Source organism: Hippopotamus amphibius, chromosome 15 (assembly GCF_030028045.1).
Source record: "Hippopotamus amphibius kiboko isolate mHipAmp2 chromosome 15, mHipAmp2.hap2, whole genome shotgun sequence".
Classification (NCBI taxonomy): domain Eukaryota; kingdom Metazoa; phylum Chordata; class Mammalia; order Artiodactyla; family Hippopotamidae; genus Hippopotamus; species Hippopotamus amphibius.
The window spans coordinates 29815005-29820171 of NC_080200.1; positions in this window are offsets into that span (position 1 = coordinate 29815005).

A 5167-nucleotide genomic window follows, 5' to 3' on the forward strand; every position below is an offset into this window, starting at 1 on the left:
TGGTTTTGTCCCCGCCCCCACCCCCCAAGAAAGGTACTGTTGGTTGCTTTGTTGACAGTGGAAAACTGTGTTGCGGTTGCTGTTGGAGTGGTGGGGGTCGTCGTCCTTGTTGCTTTGTTTCCTTTGTGGGCGTTGTTTTCTGTTGGTTTTTTCTGGCTTTGTTTCCTTGTGGATGAAAATGCCTGGTCTTGGTCTGCTCTGTTCAGGCCTCCTGCCCACTTTCCCCATCGGGTTGCTTGTTCTGGGGGGGCTGCGTTGCATGAGGCCTTGCCCTGTTTTGGACAGGAACCTCTTATGGGACATGCTTGAGGTTTTCAGATGCGTGTGTGTGTGTACGTGTACACGTGTGTGTGTCTGTACGTGTACACGTGTGCATACACGTACATGTGTGTGTGCCTTTACGTACTCCTTGAAGGGCCACAGCAGTCCCAGAGCTTGACTTTGACTTTTTGGTAGTTTGGCTTGGTTTGATTTTGGTGGGACGACAGGTCACTGTGAACCTTTACTGTAAATCTCTCTCTCACACGCACGCGCGCGCGCGCGCGCGCACACACACACGCACGCACGCACGCACGCACGCACGCACACTCACCACGTTGCATTGTGTAGATGTCCTGGAACGCGGTTTCTTTAGTGGATGGCTGTTGACTCGCTGCTCCCCGCCCCCCTGCCCCCGCCCGCCGGTGACTGTGGTCAGTCCATTTTGAAATCCACGTTCTGACCTCAAGGGCATGTTCCCCACCCACGCACCCATGTGTTCTCTTTGGACTTTGTCGCGGTCTGTGCGGAAATAGATGTTTGTTTCCATTTGTGTGGGGCCAGAGTGTATGTTTACTTTCGTTTCTAGCTTCCGGGCTCTGCGTATCAGCTTTCCAAAGCCCTTCCCCGTGCCAGAAGGGATGAGTTCCTGCGTCGTTCTCTGAGCGCTTGCCTGGTTTCGTTTCGCTGGTCCCCGCCTTCCCTCCCTCCCTCCCTCCCTCCCTCTCACCCTCCGGGGAGCTGGGGATCTCGCTTGTGGCACTGTGGGCGTCTCCGTGGAATTCCCCGCGCCCCCCCCCCCCCATGGCCTGGAATCGCGTCCCCTTCCAGGCAGCCTCCCGGCGGCATCTTGCCAGCTACCCCCGCCCCCGTGTGCTGCCGGGGATCGGGACGCGCCGTGTCGTGTCGTGTCGTGTCGTGTCGGGCCGGGAGCTAGCTCCGAGGCGGACCCCTCGGGGCCGCGCGGGACGCCCGCCCCGCTCCGGGAGGAGCTCGGGCGTTTGGGCGGCCCGGCGCTCCGGCGTCCTCGGTGGCCGGCCGGCGACCGGGATCCGGCCCGGGGACGTTCGAGCCGGTTGTCGGGCGCCACCTGGCGGCCGCTTTTATATTGTCCCTTCCCTCCGGAGCTCCGGCGACCTTGTCGAGGGCTGTGACTCAGCCGCCGGGCCCGAAGCAGAGTTCCGGGAGGCGGGCGACGCTGGTGCTGGCAGCCCCGGTGGCGCCGAGGCGTAGGCGCCTCCTGCTGTCGCCTGAGATTGGGCCTGCAGATCTATGGGGCTGTGACTGCCGCCGCGCTCCCGAGCCGGGGCTGAGGGGCCGCCTGGCCGGGTCGACCAGCATGCGCCCGTGCCCCTCCGGCCGCGGGAACCCATGTCGGGTCGTGCCGCCGCGGTGGGAGAGGAGAGGGTCTGCCGCGCCCAGAGCGCCTGGGACTTGGTGGCCCGGCCTTCTCCTGGGCCGCCCTTGGGAGCGTTCGTTCCCCGACCCCCCCCACCTCCCTTTCCCGGTGCCCCCCGCGTCCCGCTCCGGAGGTGGGGACCGGCTCGGGCCGAGCGTTGAGGCCGGTGGAGGCCGCCACGGGCTCGGTGGTGGACGCGCGTGCGTCCCGGTCGTCAGATGCTTTCGGGCCGATGGTTTTCCGAGCCGGACTCCAGAGGTGAGGACCGGCCTGGGCCGCCAGCGGTGACCCGGAGAGGCTGGCCCGGGCCTGGGTGCGTTGCCCCGTGGGCTCCGGGCGTCTCCCTGGAGAAATGGGTTCAAGTCCCGATGGGTCCGGAGACGTGGACGGACCGGCCCCTGCTCGCGCAGGTGGCCGGCGAGGGTGCACCCGGCCTGTCAGCGTGCCCGCGTGGGTCCCGGTCGTCGGACGCGACTTTGTCTCCCCCCTCCGCTCTCCACCCCGAGTCCGGGCCGGGAGGTGGGGACTGGCGCGAGCCATACTGGGTGGCCCGGGGAGGGGCTCCCGGGCCCGGGCGTGGTCCCTCATGGGGCCCGCTCATCGGAGGCGGCTCGGAGGGGTGCTGTGTTTCTTTCTTGGAACCAAGTCCTGGCCCGGAGACTCGGATGGACCGGTGCCTGCCCGCGTGGGGGGACCGGGGAGGGCGTCCCCAGCCCGCTCCCTCTCCCCCGTGTCCCCGGCCCACTCTGCCACCCCTCCATCCCCGGGTCGACCAGGTGGCCCCGGGCGCTCCGGGGCAAGTGTGGATGGGGAAGTGTTGGGGGCAGGTGGCCGGACCGAGGTTCCGGGGGCCCCCGTGAACCTCGTGGGTGGGCCCCGCTGTCGGGCGCGATGATTTCTTCCGCCGGAAATGGGGCCTTTTTGCCACCAGATAGGTGCTGACACGGTGTTCTTCTGCGTCTGTCGCCGATAGACGCTGGGGCTCCGGACGCGGGCAGGACTCCGGGCTGGGGGCGGCTGTCTGACGCCCGGCTCGGTCCTTGCCGCTTGAGCTGCCCGCTTGGGCCTGCGCGCCGGCTCTTGCGTGCGCGTCCGGCTGCCCCGACCCGCGGTGCCGCCTCCGGCCTCTGGCTGAGCCCGAGGGCGGCGGGGCCAGGGGGCGTCGGGTGCTCGACCCTGTGCGCTGCCCCCGCTGCAGGCACCCGGTGGTGAGTGGCCGGCACGACCCCACCCCACAGGCTCTGTGCCCCGTGTCAGGCGTTCTCGTTCTGGGGTGGCTGGCTGCTCTTTGCCCGAGACGAAGGGGCGCCGGCGAGGCGGAAGCGGGCCTCCGTGTGACGGGTCTTCGCCGTGCCTCCCCTGCGGGCCTCCCCCGCCGTGGCTTTAGGCTGGGTGGGTCAACCGATTGATGTGGTGGTGCCACGCTCCGCTGGGCTGGGCCTAAGCCGTGCCAGACGAGGGACGGACGTTCCTGGGGGACGGGACCGCTCTTCTCGTTCTGTCCGCGGGCTCCTCGCCTCTCTTCCGCCCCGCCTGCCGGGGTGTGCGGAAGGCAGGGGTGCGGCCTCCGGCCCCGAACCCGCGGTCTCCCGCCCCCGCCTCCCAGCGTGGGCGGGGACCGGGGTCCTCGGACGCAGCAGACGCTCTCGCTGTGCCTCTTTGGCGTACGCCTCGCGAGCGGCCCTCCCCGCGGCGGGGAGGGCCGCCCCGCCGCCACGCTGCGCGCCCCCCGTCGGTGTGCGAGCGTGCCGCGCCTGGCCCTCCGTGGTGCTCCTGGAGCGCTCCAGGTCGTCCCTCAGGTGCCCGAGGCCGAGCGGTGGTGTTGTTCCCCTTTCCCAGCGTGTTCCTCGGGTCTCCGCCACCGTGGCGGGTGCCGTGAGCGGCTCTCTCTTGGGGGGGTCGAGACGGTAAGGGAGGTGCGCCCGCCTGTTCCCCCCGGCGGTGGGGCCAGGGGCCGCCTCGTTGTGCTGGTCCTCAGCGGCGTGCCGTGGGGGCTTGAGCTTGGCCGAGCGCACGCCCCGTGTGGTCCCCACTACGTGGGGGGCTGCGCGCGGGCGTGGGAGCGATCGTGGGGGCCGGGGCCTGTGAGAGAGGGGGCTGTGTCACGCATCTTGGGCGTGCTCCCCCTCGAGGGCCCGAGGGGCGAGCCCGAGGGCAGCAAGCCTTACCGAGGTCGTGCCCCGGCCCTGGCCGCGAACGCTCCCGTGGGCCATGTGCTTACCCATACCGCAGACCCCCTCCCCTCCAGGCGACTGGAGGAGGTGTAGGCGGCTCACGGAAGCGCCTCTGCGGGCCCGAAGGAGAGGCGCTGAGTGGGGGATGACGCGCCCTCGGTGAGAAAGCCTTCTCTAGCGATCCGAGAGGGAGCCTTGGGGTACCGAACCCCCCAGCTGCCGCCCCTCCCAAGTGTGCAGTGGCCACCGTGGCGACTGCCAGAGCACGTGGGTAGACCCCCTCGCCTCCGCGGGAGGGGTGCGCCGGTCCCGCGGTGGGGCCGAGCGCCGCTCTTTGCCTACCGTGGCCCGCGCCTCCCCCCTCCGAGTCGGGGGAGGGTCCCGCCGGGCCGAGCCGAGCCGGTGTCCGAGGCGCGGGGTGGCGTGTGTGCGTGCGGGGTCGCCTCCGTTGGCGAGCCCGGAGGGGGGGGCCCCCCGGTCCCGGCTCCCCAGTCCCGCAGCCACGGGGAGCCCTGCCGCGCCTGCCCTTGCCTCGAGCCGCAGCCGGCGGCGGTGTGTGGCCCTAGGTCGGGCCGCCTGGCTCGGGAGCGTTTCCCCAGGACGTGTGAGCCCTTGGGGTCGGCTGAGGTGGTGATGGATGTGTGGAGGCGACGCAGATGGATGCGCGAAGGGGTGGACGGGCTCCTCCGCTGCACGCGGGGGGAACCGTCGCATGCTAGGCCCCGGCGGCGGGGCCGGGTCGTGGGGAGGCCCTCGAGGGTGGCGGGCGCCGGCCGGCGTCCCAGGCGTTGGCGGGACCGCCCCCTGGTGTGGGGCGGTGGGGCCCCGCGCTGGTTTTCCTGGTGGCCCGGCTGTGCCCCGGCCCTTTGTCTCCCCCTGGGTGGCGCCCCCGGCCCTGCTCCGTGGCCCTGGCCGTGCGTGTGAGCCGCCCCCTCCCCGTCGCCGCCGGTCTGCCCTCGCCCCTGCCCCCCACCCCTTCCCCCGCCCGGGATCGAGCCTGGCCCTGCCCCGTGAGGGTGCCGCCCCCGGCCGCCACGGCCGGCGGCGTCCCCTGGTGGAGTGCTTGTCGGTTCCCGACGGGGAAGAAGAGGTGGGCGGTGTGGGGGCGCGCCGGTGCGCGTGCGGGAGAGTGTTGTCGCGGGCCGGCCGCGGCTCTCCGGGGTCGGCGGTGGCGGCCGCGAGCCCCTGCGAGGAGGTCCCACGGGGGCCCGAGGAGGCCAGGCGCCGTCGTGCGTGCTGCGGGACCGCCCCTGTGCTGGAGGGCCTCTGGCGGTGAGACCCCGTGTCGTGCCCCGGCGGCGGACTCGCGTCCGTGTCCTTGGGGTGGCCCCCGGGT